The sequence below is a fragment of the Electrophorus electricus genome, chromosome 14, assembly GCF_041902795.1.
Source record: "Electrophorus electricus isolate QZ-2024a chromosome 14, ASM4190279v1, whole genome shotgun sequence".
Taxonomy (NCBI): domain Eukaryota; kingdom Metazoa; phylum Chordata; class Actinopteri; order Gymnotiformes; family Gymnotidae; genus Electrophorus; species Electrophorus electricus.
Genome location: NC_137510.1, coordinates 19,335,781 through 19,354,895, shown reverse-complemented (window position 1 = coordinate 19,354,895; position 19,115 = coordinate 19,335,781). Strand labels below are relative to the sequence as shown.

At 36.5% G+C, this 19,115-nt stretch overlaps 1 non-coding gene across 1 annotated transcript; it reads left to right on the top strand.

Moving 5' to 3' along the window:
* The first annotated feature begins 2,510 nt into the window (after positions 1-2,510).
* LOC113585627 (uncharacterized) lies at positions 2,511-11,104 on the top strand. The gene is made up of 4 exons (XR_014116777.1): positions 2,511-4,596; positions 4,914-5,025; positions 6,760-6,851; positions 10,719-11,104. It is a non-coding gene; the product is annotated as an uncharacterized LOC113585627 (transcript).
* The last annotated feature ends 8,011 nt before the right edge of the window (positions 11,105-19,115 follow it).

Here is a 19,115-nt window from a genome sequence, read left to right as displayed (position 1 = left end):
CTTTTCCATGGTCATAGTGCAGAAACAGCATTTCAAGATCTTAATGAATAAATCAAGATTTACATACCCTACCTAAGCCTATCTATATTGATTCCATTAGGTGACCACAAGATTCTGCCTAATTGGATACTAAACTGGATTGGCTTTCCAGCTCCATTTAGTTGGTTTCTTTCCTACCTGAGCATCTGTGATATTATGGCGCACTCTTGTCTTTGTTCATTTTGTCTTGTGGTATTCCTCAAGGTTAGTTCCTTTGACCAGTACTATTTCATCTATATGTCTGGTTCCATTAGCTAGGATAATAAATAAATGCACTTCCTTTATGTACTATACTAAAATACAGTTGTACATATCATTAGCCACTGAAACCTTGAAGGTATATTTGGCTCCATGTTTGCCTAGAAGACATAAAATCATTGATGTGTCATTTGTCTTCAGGTAAAAACAAACACAAAAATAATTCATCTATGGGTATGGTGAGTTAAGAACTTATTCTTGATCTACATTTAACAGAAAAGACGCATCATCACTGATTAGCTTTTAATTAGCATGTAATTAAAGACTGGTTATTTCCTGAAAAGCCAATTTAAAGAAAAGCAGCTTTGCTTCAGGTGTTTGCTAGCTGTCATAACTTTATGCATGATTGATACATAGACCCCTGCTGGAGTGGGCAGCCATGGTCACAAGGATAGATCCTAATCAACACCAACCAGGTTATGATTGCATTAGCAACTATGCCACCCCAAAGAAACTCAGCCCAACTCAACTGAACTGTATCACATACAAAAAAAACACCAAAACACTCCTCCCCCCCCCCCCCCCCCAATATAAGAGACTCTCCAATCAACCCTCTCAACCTGATGAAAAAGCATGGACAGGTGATTTACCACACAAACACTTTGATTCATTTATTGCTTGATAAATTATTTAAAATATATTTTGAAAATATTTCTGTATTAATATAAAATATCTGATAATATTTATTTATCTGATAATATTTATTTATTTATCTGATAAATGTTATTTATTTGTTGCTTTGTCCGTACACTACTATTTTTAGGGCATGGCGCTGTTTGACAGTGAACCTTGCACTGAGACCCCTCTGTTGTATAGGGAATCAAATTTAACATTGTTTTCTGATGCCACTAAAAATCAGCTGATACACTATGTAGTTCACTATTTGTGTAATGGAGATCTACTTCGAACAAGGAGTTTGATCATTTAGTTAGCTGGTTAATACAACTGCTATGCTGAGCTGTCCCATTCATAGTGGTGTGTCTCCGCCCTTAATAATTATATCTCTGCTATTGCACCATCTGGTCTTAAATTATTTATTTCTCTTTAATCCCCATATAGTGCTTTTTAGAATTACTAAATCTAGCCAGTATATTTACTCAAGATTGGCATATTTGAGCACAAGCTAATTAACAAAATGGATAATTAACATTCAGATGAAGGTTTAGAAATGTGAACAACTCATGTTTAATTGACAAGTCTCATTCTTTCAGAGGAGTGTAAACAAGCGACAAAAACACTTGTTTTTGTTTCAGTTGTTTCTGGCACCATATGAGACATAATGATTTTAAGAAGAATAGAGAGTGCTAGTTTCACCATTGTATGCTTACTTGCAAGACTATTACATCTTGGTAATCTGATCTGAATTATCTGAATGTTGGCTCTGGTTTTTTCTTGCTCTTCTTTGTCAGTTATTACATTTAATAGGCCCAAGTCACATCCATTCTCCTCTTTATCACTTTTTTAATTTCCTCTCTTTATACTCCCTCATTCATATTTAATTGTCTTTTAATTAATAGTACAATCCTGCCTGAGTTCATTCTGATTCACATTTAGGTTTGATTATGAAGGTATTTGACATTTTAGTGCCATTTCAATTGAAAAGTAGCCTGTGATTCATGGTTCGTGATTAAGAGCAGATTTTCTCTCTTCTCAAAAGGTTGAGTTTTGCTTGAGCATGTAAAAAAAAAAAATCCCTGCAATTATTAGAATTTGGTTTGGTAAAAGCATGTTTAACTTAAACCACCAGTTCCACAGTTAGAAGGCACATCAAAGCAGAGTGGGTCTACCTGGCAGTCTAGTGATGTACATAACGTCTGTCAACACAAGCCCGGGAAGACCTTGGTTCCCTTGTTTGTGTACATTTCCTTCAAAGAAATGTGAAGAATATAAATTTTTTTTAAAGTTTATTTTGCTATTTGTAGTTCAATCAGAGTTTTTGACTAAGTCTCAAGCCTTATGGATGTGAATAATATTTCTGTCTGAATGTATTCAGGCAAGTTGGTTGCAAGCAGCTGCAACCCTTCATTTACTGTACAGTTGAGTGTGCTGCATGCCAACATTAATCTTCCTCAATAATGAGGCTTTTGTGAATCAAAGCCTGTCTTTTCAGTACTGTGAAAAGTGCTGTTTGTCTGTTTACTTAGCATTTCCTGGCCATTGGCTACTGCATAGATTAATGTTATGGATAATTTTGCTATAATAAAGAGCTTTCTTCCAGTATCCTTCTCCTAAACTGGTTCATGTTCATCATAAGCACAGAATGCCCAACCAGAATTGGGATCAAAGAACCTTTCTTCTCAGTTGTCCCTGGCAACTATATCTCAGAATGTGATGAATGCAATGAGCAAATATCAGGCTGTGAGTATAGTTAGCTTGAGGAGTAAACTCAGGGCAAAGATGTTAGGGTTGGATGCATAGATATCAAAAAGATGAACTTTGTGACAGAAAGCAGTCCAGTCATGCTTTAGGAAAATGAAAAATCAAGTCTTGTTTGATTTTGTTTGTTTGTTTTATTTTTATTATTCATAGTTGGGTTATTTTTACTACCTTTACTACATTGCTCTAGTACTACAATCACATTTTCTGGAAATTGTTACTGCATTGTTGCAATTTGTCCTCTAATTGCTTCTGGAAATTTCAACATCAGCTTTTGTTTCCTAGTAGTCACTCAAAAGGAGTTTATTTGTTTTCCTTAGCTATGTAATCAGACAAGTATATGTGAATCTGGGTAGTACATGGAGAGGGAATGGAATGGAGTCTAAAAGCAAAAAATAAAACATACACATACCTGCCTCGGTAGCTTCATAATTTGTGGATATGTTTTACATGTATGAAACTGCACAGGAAACCTAAGATGGTCTGTAACACTGAGGCATTACTTATTCCAAAAATGTATTTATCAGTATGACAGTCCATGTGTATGTGCTCCCTGGGAATCGAAGCTGTGACCTTGGTGTTCCTAGCAGGTTGGTAACCTCCTTCCCATTATGCTTCAGTTAGGGCGTTCGTGTAACTTTTAGTCGTCTCATTCTTGTAGAAGAGTCGCACTTGACAGTTTCATGGAAAAGTCCAATAATCACTTGTGTATCTTCCAGTAGAATACTGTGAGAAGGCAAGGCCGAACATCTGGACTCTTGCAAGAATCATAACCAAAGTCAAAGTATTTAAGATATTCAAGATTGTTTACCTTGGCTGAGCATACTGTCTCTGATATTTGTTGTAATATAATGGCTTTAGAGTGGCAGTATTGCAAAAATATTCTGATGTACTGTCCATGCACTGATGCATAAAAATGTAGTTAATTGCTTAAGGGATTAAAGGCAAGAAAGTTTATAAAAATGCTGTTCATGTTCAGATCATCTTGAAGTACAGTGTTCTGAGCTGGCCAGTTAAAATGTTTGATGAATATTTAACTTACTATAGATTACTACTTATAGTAGTATAAAGAGTAAGTTAAAAATTCACCAACATTTCACTAATCTTGTATTCTTAAAATCAAATACACAAGTATTGTTTTTGTAATATGTCAGAAGAAAATGGATGAATTGGACTACCATCAAATAAGGCAGTTGAATGTGCTTTACCGGTAGCAAAATAAAATTAAAGATTATTATTAAATGTATTTAAAAGTCCATTATAATACAAAATAACTTAAAATTTCATTAAAAGTGAAAAACGATTCATTTTAATTAAAAGTGCCATGCTATAATAAAGTGCAGTAAAAATAACATATGATCGCTCTTTTATGGCACATGATTATAAAAGTTTTTAATCCATAACTTATATTTCTGGTATGTCTTCTGAAAGTTGGATCCAGCACAAAATCTAAATGATCATTATGTTTAGTTTGAATTCTGGGCTCTACTAACTGACGTGTGTCCATAGAGCTGAAAGACCAGAAATATATTCTGGGACTAATCTATTTAGTGATTTATAGACTAGTAGAAGCACTTTAAAAATCTATTATTTAAATAACTGGATGCTAGAAGCTAGTATAAAGATTTAGGAACTTCTCTTTTTTGTTAAAACTCTCATAGAAATGTTCTGAATAAGGAATATTGTCAGTGCAAAATAATCTCAGTATGATATTATGTTCATGTAAATTATAAGTAAAACTCCTGTTAATGTAAAATGTTGTTTATGCAGAACAAGAAAAGTTTTGCATTTTATAACATGTTTCACCTGTACAGAAAGTGTGGGGAGGATGTGGAAGCTTTCAGCAGCAGCACAGCAGTTCCTCAAATGTCTGGCCTGCCTGAGAGGGAATTCCCACTCTTACTCACTTCTCGATGAGTGTGTGTATGTATACATCGTGTGTGTGTGTGTGTGTGTGTGTGTGTGTGTGTGTGTGTGAGAGAGAGAGAGAGAGAGAGAGAGAGAGAGAGAGAGAGAGAGAGAGAGAGAGAGAGAGAGAAGAGATTATTATATTATGTGAGTATTTTACTTCAATAGGGGGAAGAACTATTTACCATAACGACAGTTAACCTGTGCAGTGGGATGATGGCAAACCTTTTTCACTCCATTTTTTAATGATGATTAATTGCATTCATTACTGATTACTATTTGCCTGGATAGTCCTATATTTGTTACATTTCCACTTACTTTCTTTTCCTTAGGTTGTTTTGCTGAGTGGCCATCTAGACAGCTGGGATGTCGGACAGGGGGCTATGGATGATGGTGGTGGTGTTGCTATTTCATGGGAAGCCATGTCTCTGATCAAAGGCCTGGGTAAGATACTGTCAAACAGCCTGTGGTACTCCTAAGCCTCTAGTATGAGGTTAGAAACAAACATAGAATGGGCTGTTCAACCATGTGTATGCTTGTACACAAATATCAGAATGCTGAAAACAGATATAACAGTTCATGGTCTGGGATCTCTAGTATGTTATTGATTATGGGGTGGGGCCTCTATTGTATTCATGAAATCATTGCCATCATGATGAAACTGATTTTAAAAAGAAGACCTGTCTGTGGTTTGACCATTTTAAACTGCATCTGTCTGGGGTTGCAGTGGTGCCTATCTGTGCCTTTATGAGGAACAGGCTAACCCAAAGTTTGATTACTGCTGATTATTTCTGATTATTCCTCTCAAGTCAAGCCATAATACCTATACTTTTACATTTTCCCCAATTTTGTCATTCCAACTAGGGATTAAAACTATTTTGCTGGAAGAAAATGAGTGACATTTTCAAACAGAACAAAGGCAAGAATAAAAGGGATGCTAGTAGCAATTGTTAAATAGTGGAACATTATTTTAAAAGGTTACTGCCAAATTTTCATTCTTCAACCAGCTCTCTCAAATGTACAATACTTCTAGGAGCTCAAGAACTTCACTTTCATGGTTTGTGCCAGCTTGCATGTCAATCATTGTTCATTAATAGTTCTTAAAGTCTCTGTGCTACTCTGTGTGGAAGGTTTAACCTATGTGTGGAAGTCTACATTACAGCATGATGGGTGTACAGATATATATGTTGTTAAGTTGTTGCTACATACAGATGCCTATTTATATCCTGCAGTTTCATTCACAAGGAAAATGGAACTCTGCCATTAACAGTGATTTTGCACACCACTGGAATGCTGACAGTGTTATTTTGATGAACAGTGTCTTGCAAGAGTACATGTCAGGTTATAGATAGTATTTCAGCAACAGTACACTAAAATGAAAATGAACACTAAAACCCTATTTTACTTGGAATAATAATATTCCATAGAGAGAAAATATGTGTACATAAAAGAGAAGAGAAACATGGTGATTCATTGGTGAGAAAAAGCGCTGACATTTTCTGTATGAAAGCGTCCTTGTCACAGGCTGTTTCCCTAAGTCATTGTATAACAATAATAAGTCACTACATATAGCATCCAACATCTTTAAATGATGGCCTATGAGGCGTGATGCTTTTATTGCAAGGCCTATCAGTAACCACACACTCCCTGATTCTTAAATATTTTATTAAAGATAAATAATGGTCATACTGTACCAATCTCTTAAAATGTGTATTTTTAAGTGAGACCAGAGAGATGGGGTCCGTAGATTCAGTCATAGTCCAGTTGGTGGATGTGACCTGTATGTACCACAGACAACATTCTTAGCCTGTTCCTCTGCAGTCCTGCCATTCTTGGACACCATGACAGAGTTGTCCATATGGGAAGAACAGTCTGGATACCCTGAGTGTAAAGGGACAACTCATTCTGCAGCATGGAACTCTTGTAATTCAGTAGCCAATTTAGAACAAATGTATCATTCATCAAATACAATAATTGTGTTCATACAAAGGTATAGGTGATGTACAGTATACACTTTGTCTGCTCTTTTCAGATCTACAGCTTCTCACACCACTTAGGATGTATTTTTGGCTTCAGAGATCATGCTAACTTTGACCTTAGCCACTCTTTTAAAATTTGTTATGAAAGAAAAGTGAAATGGCCTACGGTTGGCTTATTCTGTGTATTGCTTGGTCCCAGGGCTGCGCCCAAAGAGCACTCTTAGGACAGTGCTGTGGTCTGCGGAAGAAACAGGGGGCATGGGAGCAGCGCAATACTACCAGCAGCACAAAGTAGCTATATTGCTATACTGCTTTTCTTTATAGAATGAGAATGAGTGTATTATCTATGCAGTGTATATAATGCCCATACTGATTTATTGAGCTGCTGTGCTTCCATCTCTCTCTCTCTCTCTCTCTCTCATATATATATATATATATATATATATATATATACACACACACACACACACACACACACACACACACACACACACACACACACACTGTAGGGTGAAACATTGTTATTCAATGTTCATTAGACAAAATCAAAAGGCAGTAGAAGGCAGCAGTAATGAACAACTATAGTTCAAATACTATATTTCTATGGTATATGCTGTAACATACTATAAGGTGTTTGTTTGGTTTCAACTGTACTTCATGAAGCTACATGTAGAGCAGTAATTAATTCAGTACATTTATACTTTAAATTACTTTAAATTATACTGCTAAATTTATACTTTATTGAAAATAATTCCAACTCCTTTCTTTCCCCTGAAAGCCTTAAGATATAATTAAGTTATATCATTAAATGTGAATGCTAAGATCCCATTCTAACTTCATATAGAGACCATATGCTATGCTATTCTTTCTATCTATCTATCTATCTATCTATCTATCTATCTATCTATCTATCTATCTATCTATCTATCTATCTATCTATCTATCTATCTATCTATCTATCTATCTATCTATTTATCTATCTATCTATCTATCTATCTATCTATCTATCTATGTTCTCTCTCTTGCTCTCTCTCTCGCTCTCTCATTCATATATATATATATAAAATACTGTTGTAATCTGGAGAAAGCGCAGGGTTTATGGATTGCTTTTTGAGGAGTTGTGTGTTGTACCTATCACAGTAAATGTTTCGGACACCATTTCCTTCATTCTTTGATCCGGAGAACTGATTAACTGGTGAACAGCTTTTCCCTCAAAGTCCAGCCATTCATGAACTGATTCACATGTGTTGGAACCATGAAACCCTAAACCATCCAGTGCTGTGCCTATCCACCACTGACAGTGTAAAGCACTGACTTAAATGATTAGACCTCCCAGCAGATATCTTATTCTGTCTGCACTAGATATTTATGAAGACTTCTTTAATTTAGTTCTATTCAAAAACCCAGAAAAGCTTAATTGCTACAAGGCATAAAAACTGAAGTCAATTCCTAGAATTTTATATAATCTTTTTTTTTTTTTTTCCTTTACAGGCAAACATTTCCAACTTTGACCTGGTAATGGAGTCAGATTTGTGCACATTTGCCCCCGTGGGTCTTCAGTTCATTGGCAATGACAAAGTTAGTGCTGTCATGAGGGATGTAATGAAACTGCTGACACCTATTAATGTCACTTCCCTGGAGGAACATGGGGAAGGAACTGACATCAACATGTGGATGGAGGCTAGAGTACCAGGCCAGTTGAAATGACAGGTTCCTTAAAAACAAACAAACAAAAAAAAAAACTAATAAAACGCATCAAAGATTGGTCAGAATCAGTGCAGCCAGTGATTATGTAAAGTACTTGTTGAAATTTGTGCTAGTGAATGTGTCATCTGAATCTTGATCTGTATAGAAGGTCATTTTAGATTATTTAAATTATTGTTTTGTTTTTCTGTAGTTGTGACACTACAAGTCTATAAACTGTCAGAAAAACTGACAGAAATTGACAAAATCACTAGGATGATTTGGCTCCGACATCATGTTTAATTACTTCTCCTTAGTTTGTCCAGATTGAGTTGATGGTGAAACTTCTTTTAACCAATAGCTGTGGCATATGTGAATATACAAAAGAATAAGCATAGCACATGGAAGACTATATCATAACCTGTGATGACCACTGTGTAATACTGATAGTCACTATTATTCTGAACATTCGTTCCACTTTGTTAGCCACGCTTACATCAGCTGATGGCCTCTAAGTACAGTATATCATAACTAACTACAAATGCATCCAACAACCAACCCCCTAAATCTATGCATTATTTCTGCATACATTATGTATACATATTTTTTTTTGTTTAAGGCACCGGAGCTTTAAAGTAATGAGCTGTGGGTTTAACTCTTTTGAATGTCAGTTACTTGGATTCAGTGAACCTTGTTTGTGTCTCATCTTCCACACAGACAGTACATTTAACTGCAGCTTCGTTTGTGCAGTGAAGCCATTATGCCTCATTCACTCAGGTTTTCATGGACCTGCTCCACCAGCAATCTCCTGACTAAAAGGGCCATTCATTGTTTAAGTTCAGGCAAGGATTCATGAAACTTTCTTCATAAAATACTTCAAATGCTTAGCCAGAGCACTGAGGTTAGATAAAACTGGCTGCAGGGACAGGGTGGACAGGCAAAATGACGAGCCTATAATAGAGCTCTGAGTCCTGCGTACCCTGCAGACAGGAAGCATTTTTATAGCAACACCACTCCCTCACATATGTCATTAACAAAGTTATTGTTCGGCCTTTCAGCCTCTCAGAGGACAAAAGTGCTTTTGAGGTTTTTTGCATTAAGCTTAATAGATGTTTATATGAGAGATGTGGCCACCAAATTATGGCTCAACTATTTTTCTGCTGTACAAAATGTTCTGTCACTGATATGAAACAGACCAATGATATCACATGGCATCTTAGGAAAATGTGAATCGTTCAGGGAGACTTGGGAAATGTATAGAGAATCTGACAGCAGTTCAGAGTCATCATGTTAAATAAATGAGTCACACACACAGCTGTCCAAACATCTACAGCCAGAACAACTGAGCTGAGATGATTCTCCTTGCCCTCTATTCAAGCATTTTGTGCAGTATTTGAAGTGTAATCTTTGTAATCTGCTCGGTGGTATTTTTCCTTCAGTAAGCAGTGACAGCTCCTACTCTGCCAAACTCTCTGGAGACTCCTGTTTTTTTCTCAAACCCACCATAGCATGTACAGCTGTTTTTGGTTCAATTTGACAATGGATAGTGTTTGGCGGAACAAGAACACCTTAACATTTTTACGTAAATGTTCATAAATTTCATCCCTAAACCTTTATTATCATCTTTGCAGGTAATTGGTGAGATCTTTATTTATCCTACAACTTTAAAACATTTAGAGGTTGGAGGCAGTTTCAGTACTGCCTAGGTCCTTTATGCCACCCTGTAGAGAGCCAGAGTGTAGTTAAAACCAGTGGCTCAGCAAGCAGCCTCCTATTGTAAAGGCTGTGCGAAACTATATTGCCACATTTTGTCAAGAATAGCTGAGGGTTCTGCATGCCGTTATTCCCATCTGGAAACAGTACAGGAACTGGAGAACTCTCTAACTACAAACACATGTATGCTTCACTGTGTTCCCACTTCCCCTTTATCCTGGAGACAAAAAGAATCTGCTTTAAGTGTAGAATGGAAAACAAAAATGGTCTCTAAGAAACTTGTCTGAAATTGATATTAGGAATGTTGTATGTAGACGACAGTTATGTGTGAACTTGTAACTGGCCTGACTCCAAAGCATCCTTTTAAAATTCCAATTAAACTCTTTTTAAGAAAAGAAAAGAGTAAGGGAATACATGGTGTACTCAATTTGGAGGAAGAGCAAAAACTATATCAGATAGACCATTGACATTTGTTGATCTTATTGATGGTTATTGACAGTTATCAAGCAGCATTCAAATGAGGTTTAATGCAGTGAGCCATATTTATTAAGCTTCCCAATGTAAGAATATTGAATCCAGATCCTCCTGTCCAACTAATTATAATCAATGGGATATAAAAGATGAGAAGTGATTACAGAAATCTGTGTACTTGCCCCCCTTTGGAAAACACACTTCAGGGAATTCTGTCTGCACTGCAGCTTGAAGAATGATTGCTGATGTGCATGGTTAACCTCATACTTCATTACTACTTTCTCTCACCAGCTGCAAGCCTCCACACAGCAGACAGCAAGTACTTCTGGTTCCACCACAGTCAGGGTGACACAGTGACGGTGCAGAACCCGACATATGAACCTGAGCTCAGCCGTATGGGATGCGGTGAACTATGTTGTGGTTGATCTTGATGAAATGCTCCCCAGATAGCACACTGTTTACACATCATGGCATTTAGCACTTTCACCTCTCCAACACAACAGAGACTTCATTCTACTTATTTTAGTTTGTTTAGGCTCATATATTGTGAATCTACAGAATATTTTCACAAATATCAGGCATTTATCACTATTTGGATTATTTAGATATTTATTGTGATTTTCTACTGAACTATTCACACTTTCATGTACTGAATTTGCAGATGATGGTGGTTTCTGGTTACTGTGTACAAATAATGCTGATATGTTAATAAAACGTCTATTTACTTATGAACCCTGCATAGACGGTCATCTGTTTTCAGTTGGCTACAGTCTAAATTCGGTCTTTCTTTATGACTGATTTAAAGTTAAATTATCTGAGGTAGGATCCCCAAAACAACTAAGATAAAGATAATTTAAAATGGGAAATGGTAGGGTATCATTTCCCCTTGCTGTAAAACATCCTGACTTCCCTCTCTGTAATTAACTTCCTTGAAAGATCAAAATGTACAAGCAAGTTATTTTAAAACTTACTTCACAAAATCAGTATCAGGCATAAAAATAAGAGAGTGTGTTATTTTACTCTGAGACAAAGTCAGAAGTGGTCAACGTGTCCAAACCTCAATACTACATAATCATGAAGCTTTAATGTTCAGGAACTGGTATTTTTTATCTGTCATGCTTGATATACAGAGAGTTCAGTTTAGCACACTAGTTTACTTCCCTTTAGACAAATAATTCAATAAGTTCTGCACTGAAAACAAATGTAGACAGGAACATTTTTATAGTATGCAATGCAATATATACATATATATATATATATACACACACACACCCACACACACACTTTTTTGGTGCTTTATCATGCTTAACAAACCTCAGCTCCTTTCTTTTTATTAGGAATGTTGGTAGTGAAGTGTGAAGTATTTCCTCAGGTTGAAAAATGCAACTGATTTATTTACATTGATAGTCAAACAAACCAGGAAATATTTTGTTAATATTCAAGTTGGGAAAATGGCTTATTTTGAAGACTTATGGGTAAATAATTTTCAAGTGAATTAATGAATGATGTGGTAGTGGCAAGCAAACTATACAGCTATATATAATTTGTATCCTTTATACAGCTATATGTAATTTGTAGACCAGTACAAGTTAGATTTCTATACATGTTGTCACTTGTGTCTTTATGTAACGAACAACTTTTAGGTTAATCAGAGATTCAACCCCACCCCTCCTTGGAATCCCCAACACATTAAATGCAAAAATTAAAATAAACTGTATAGATGTATGCCTTAGGGTATTGGGGGGGGAATGTGTGCTATGTATTCTGACTTATAGTTAAACACATAGCTTCTTGTTTCTATGACAACTTGGGAGATGTAGCTTATTCTAAATTGTGGGAAGTTCAGCTGTGGTCTTTATGAGCTGAGAATGTGTCTGATCATCATCAAACATGTCTTCAGAGGTTAGAACCAGGATGTATGCCTGACTTTGTAGGCTTCGCTGCTGCCTATTGAATTTTGCTCTGTTCTCTTTTTTATCTTTTCATATTTTGATCTTTTCATATTGCAGTATATTGTTTTTTACACATGACTCTACACCAGCTCTTTCGCTGACTGATCGTTTCATAATGAATGATGGACAAGTTAACTTGGAGATAATTGAACTTAATTAACCATTCATTACTAATGAACTGTTATACAAATGAATTAATACAAATGTTAGCTATGCCCATACTTTTTTGTGCTTTTCACACACTTGACAATTGTTGAGAATGGTGGTAACAACACAACTATGATAGCTATCTATACATAGAAGAAAACCTTTCAGGCAAAACTGATACAAAGAGAGCTGGAAGCGTTTAACCCCCATTGTGTATCTTGTTGAGAGTGAGATCAGGACTTCTGAATGCACTGAAAGGGCACATTGTGGAAACGGGAATCTGCTGCTCTCCATTAGGCTGCAGTTTGCCTTGCTGCCACTCTGGGTCAGACTCTTCCCCAGCAGGGCCCAGTCCTGTTGACATTTCTAGCCAACCCAAATGGGGAAAAGCAGGGGTGACTTTTCAGCTTTCAAGTTTTAACAGACTGCATTCTAATCTAAAAAGAACCAAATGTAAGTTTTAAACTCCAACAGCACTGCTGCATCTACATTATGATGTGACACGTGTCAGTGTAGATGAGCAAGAACAAAGTGCCTAATTGTGCTGGTGGGAAGCTGATTGTACACAGCCTGTTATGTGGTGCTTGAGAGGTTTTTCACCCGCTTATCTTGGCAGTGATAGAAAGGGCCATGGAGCCTCAGAGAAAGTGAGAGCAACACTATAAAAAATTCAGTCTTGTATGCTTTATTGGCCTTGGTGCACACTTCACAAGAGACTTTTTTTATCAGTAAGCCACATTTCCTTTAATGCCATTTGCAAAGCACATAGTCCCTCTATAATGTGTGGTATATTAAGAGCCAAAATTACATTTATCTGACACTTTTGTACAAAGCAACTTACAATTACAACTGAATACAACTTGAGCAATTGAGGGTTAAGGGCCTTGCTCAGGGGCCCCAACAGTGGCAACTTGAACTAGTAACCTTACAATTACAAGTCAAGTAACTTAACCACTGCCCTGCCATATTATATTATAATAGTCTTTTCATCCAGCTATAGTCTATAAGGTCATCTTTGTTCAAGAATAATAATTATATGTCAGAGTACTTCCATGTTGAGTAGAGGCCTAACTAAAGCCAAACAAAGTGGTGGTGTTATGAAAGTAGGAAAAGTTGAAAAATTGTCCCTTACAGTTACACTCCCGCTTCAACCCATCTCCAGGGCCGGTATGTGATTTCTGTTGTTCTTCCTGGGAAATTACAATTGTTTAAGGAAAATAATGTGTTGCATTCATTTTTCCCCAAGATCTTGTATTGATGATGCGAGATTTGGACCACTGCGCAAAGTCTTCTCCAGCACATCCCAAAGATTCTCAATGGGGTTCAGGTCTGGACTCTGTGGTGGCCAATCCATGTGTGAAAATTATGTCTTCATTTACAACTCTTTTACAATTTGATCCCAATGAATCCTGGCATTGTCATCTTGGAATATGCCTGTGCCATCAGGGAAGAAAAATCCATTGATGGAATAACTTGGTCGTTCAGTTCAAATGAGAAGCTACTCACTGCATCAGTTAGGGTTAAATAACTTGTTGCCAGCAGAAACTTAATTACCCACACAGTAATTATCCAATGGGAGGCTCTTACCTGTTTGCTTAGTTAAATCCAGGTGGTGGCCTTTTTTTTGGCCAGGCAGTATATCTGCAGTATTAATGTTTTGATGTGGTAGAATGGGAGAGAAACATAAAAGATTAGTCAAGTTACGCAGCTTAGACTAAATGTGTTAATGCCACATATCAAAGTTTCAAATGATACTTATAAAATTAGACAGTGCAGGTGAACATGAAAGCTGAAAATGCAGAATGTATTATTATTTTAAATTGATTTATTTTTTTTGTCAGGGACCATGCTTGTACAAAATGCATTCATCTCAAATGAGAAAGCTAGCTAGTTAATTTGTGTCTGAACTCTGTAGACCATAGAAATCAATTGCTATGTTTTTATTTCAGTCAACAGTCAACGTCCTGAGTCAGAATTCACAAGTAGTTTAGAAGTGATAAAAATCCACTCAATGATTATTATTAGATTTTCAGAAAAAGAAGATTAAATATTTTATTATTGCAGACAGATCACTATTTGCATGTATCCAAGGATGGTGTATCTGTTAATTATTCTGTAACTCTTCTTAATTTGAATACAACTACTGACAGTGTATAAAATTTCCATATGTCTTAAATGATTGTTTCCTACATTTTACTAAAAGTCTGAAATTCTATTGTGTGCAGATGATTTCCACTGATCTTGTAGTCATTTAGTGTTTTTTTCTTGTATATGTCAGTATATGATTCAGGGAAACTGGACAGTTTCTATTGGGTGTTTCAGCTGGTTTTCAGAGTCCTTCCAATATATATGATACATTAAAAATATCACTGACAAATTCAGTGACACATTATAAAGGCTTGCAATAAAAAATATACAAATTTGCAAGTTTTTTTCCCCACCAATTTTCTAAGCTGGAATGATTCTCTGCAGCAGAAAATGTGATACAGTCTGTTTTTCCCAAGATGGTAGAGGTGAAGGCTACACCACTGAAATGCAAAATGCGATGATGCAACTCACTGCAATTCTGAGACGACTGCAGCTCTGTATACTTTTAATAACTAATGTATTTAATCAGAGGCTGTTTCAAAACATCTGAACAAAGAAAGGTGGAGCTTAAATAAATCTCAAATGTAGAGTTCACTTTCATTACTTGTGTTGACATGGTTTACCAAGTTGCAAAGAGGGAGCAATCTAGAGTGAAATGTATTTTATGTGTTAGTGCTTCACTTCCCTCCCTGGAATATTTTCATCTTACTGAGGTGCTGAGTGGCCTAGATCCTGCAGCATACAACTAATTCACCTACATGTGTTCAACACCTGTCTATTAATCTGATTCACCTACAAGAGTTCATCAGTTTAAACTAATTTAAAACTCTTTAAAACTAATTCACTTACAAGAGTGCAGTAAATTCAGCATTTTGTTTACTTACAGTCTGTGGTACTCCCTAAATGACAAGGACATTTGAGCACTGTGTGTGCGCGTGTGTGCATGAGAGAGAGAGAGAGAGAGAGAGAGAGAGAGAGAGAGAGAGAGAGAGAGAGATTTGTGTGAGTCAGACCCGTGTGATGGGAAAAGCTTAGGAGTATGCTGCTTTCACAGTATTTTCCCACTCCTTCTCATGCCCACGCAGATTGAGACAGGGCCTTAGGATGGGCAGTTCTTATTTGACACATTTTAGGAGGCTAAACACTAAAGCTTTTTTGGACATCCTTAAAATATGTTGCTGCAAATTCTTTCTTATTTGCTTGCCTTATTGAAATAGCTATGCAATTTCTCAGTCTGTAAAGTTTACATTTTATAGTAATGCACGCTACAGCAGTTTATACTCAGACTGAAAAGGCAAACATTCAGGTCCCTGGAAGTGCTTTGGGAATGAAACTGACATACTATCTATGTGAATTTCCCACATTCATGTGGAATTAACATCCATCATTTTGTGTAATCCATAGACTAGGTGTTCTCAACTCTAAAAGTCTTATAATATATGTGGTTTCCATCCAACCATTCCTGTGTATTTAAGAAATGTAATTCTAGTAGCCTGAATAACCTACTCACTGTATACAAACAGGAAAGACCTACAGTACTGAGAATAGGCTACAGTGAGTGCTGGGATATAGTGGGCTAAATAAATAAATACATATTTTTAAAAAGCCACTTTGCCTTTAAATGATTTTATGCTGCTTGATATCACATTTTCAACAGTACTTTTCTCCCCAAATTCCGGATACACTCTTTTTTCTTCCCTTTTCCTCAATTTTTCCATTTTCCATCTAGCACATTTGTGAAAGATTGCCGAATCTCAGTTCTTCTGTCATTGTAAAATGCCAAGTTAGCTGTTCTTTATGATATAGCTCCCATATCCATTTCTCATAGATTATTTCCTCTTACTCACATAGCCCATATACTTCCAGAGGCTGTGCTGATCACCTTGCCTTCACTGAACTTGTGATGTCACATAATGGATTCTAGTAATGGCATGTAAATGATGTTTGTGTTGTATCAGGTCCAGGGAATGAGGTTCATGGTGTGGCTGGAATGTGCGTGATGGAGCGTACATTTATTTACCCAAGGCTGCATTTCAGTGTTCAAACCACAAGTAAGCATATAGTCTACAACACTCAGGAGGGCTCATAGACTGGGTCTCATTACAGAAGTCTTAGTACAGGGCCTGTGCCAGATTTAATCAAAGATGCTACAACTTTACAGCCAGCTTGTGTTTATTCCAAGATAGGGCAGTCTAAAATAATATTTATGCAACAGCACAATGCCTTCATTTCCCTATTGCTTTAATGTCTACATCCAGTGCCTGAGATAAACTAAACTGTAGACAGTCTATTCTTTTCTGTGCTCAGAAAACTGTGGGTGGGAACTACTTCTCTACTGGCAGGTAGCTGTCCCAGAACCTGCAAACGTAGCTTACTGTGTAGTATGCAGAGCAAATTGGAAATAAAACCAAGAAAACACACACCCCACACAAAGGCTCACAGCAATAATGCATTAAATATAGATGAGTTCTTTTAGGTCTCTCATTAGAAACTGATAACCCAGAGTACAGTGTGGTTAGATACTTATATAAGACCACAGAGCATAGAAACACCAATGCATTTATCTTATAGTGTGTACTTTGCAGATTTATTCAGAGTGAAAATTAGGCATTAGAGAAAAGCTGCAAACCTATGAATTTATAATGTGTGTGTGTCTAAAGTTGCTTTAGTGAGAAGTTTTTTTCATAAAATCCATATGCATTGTGTTTGCATTCTAAACCTATATTTAACTAATGCCATCCAAGTGTGGATGATGAAGTGATTCACAAATACATACTAACCTGTACTCCAACAAATCCCTATTTTTTATCTCTATATATTTTTCTGTAATTGTAACAAGTTTAAGAAATTTGTTATGCATTTACTGTTCTGCATCACATTAGCATGTAACTTCTGTACACCTTTTGTGAGCTTCTTTCCTGAGTGCTGGAAGCCTTTTCATGCTCAGTGATATTTTGAGGTTAGGTGTAAGCATTGTCTTACACTACATAACTTGTTTAATGCCTGTACTTAAAAACAATCTCTAGTTCTATGCTATAGCAACTGAATCCAGAACTGCTATACTGGTACATGATCAGTTTGGTGGACTCTGGTTAGTCCTACATTAACATTAACAGTTACCCATATATTTTCTCTCTTTAAGTCCAAGATTGCAGTTAATTTGGAAATGGACAATTGATCTTTTGTCATATGTTCACTGGGAAAAGAAGAGACCTAAATCAATAAGTACATATTTAAAAATCTAATGAAAATGAATGTAAAAAAAAAAAAAAGCTGTTCACTGCTGATTGTTATGATGATTTGTTGTCATAACCAGTGATGCAGAGGTAATAAAATAAACACCTCAGCAAAATTAGAGGAAACTGGTATACTTGTCACAGGACTTGTGAAGATATCTGACTGAATTACTAGAAACATGATATGTTTGTTGCTGCTTTTTATTCTGAGCCTCACTGTCTTTATTCCATACAGCCCATACTGCTCTCCCCCCCCCAGCTCTCTGTACATCAGAGTACACCAACACATGCTAATTAGTGTTCTCATTTTGTTCAAAGTCCAAACAGAACCTTTTGCGTGCTACATTTTTGTAACTATGTGGAATATATTGAGTAAAGAACCAGAGAGAGAGTCCACCTGGAGCAGGTGAAAGGGTTTTTGCTGGGGGTCTCTTAAATTTCCCCAGTTTCCTATTTCTTCAGTGTCACTCAGTAATGTCCTCATTAGCCTGCCTCAAGCTGCTGAACATCTCCTGATCTCACTACATTCAGCATTTCTCTGCCATACTCTCCCACATAAAGCATTGCACTGATATATGCTAATATAAGATGATTTCCCAAGCCTTTTCAGCAGAAGCTTTTTATATGGAAATGTGTTCTGAATCATCTCATATTTCCTTGTAAGTGCTTTCATTTAGCTAGGTGTAATATTCACCAATTCACAAAGACCCTCTTTTTACAAAGGTTTTATTGGGTGGGTGAAAGTGGGGGTGGGCTCTGTGAAGGTCTTTATTCACAGTGTAACACAGTTTGATCTTTTACTTATAAGTTACCAACTCTTACAGTTCTTGTTGAGGGCTTTCTTTTGGGCCCGAGATCCTGCCTGTTGACTTGGCTCACCATCTGCATTTGTATATGCAGCAGTGCCCTCTTGTGGAGCTGTGGTGTCTCATGCTGTTCATGTGCTTAATCTAATGAAAATAATAAATAGTAGGCCAACTTGCTTATTTGAAAGTAGCATTAGGCTCTGAGAATGTCATGCATTTGACTACAAGTATTCCAAGTTATCTTAAGGTATATATCTCCAATTGACTACTGAGAGTTAAACATCTCAAAAGCTGCAAAAGAGCTAAAAAATCATTTCAAAAGAACTCTGTCAGAAATTTAGGTTCTGTAAGAAAACCTGTCACAAGAAGAAAAAGTTATTGTGATTTTGCTTTTCCTCCAGTAGATGGCATTTAGCAGCAAATTGCACACCCGTATAAATATTTTGTTTTGACTGATGT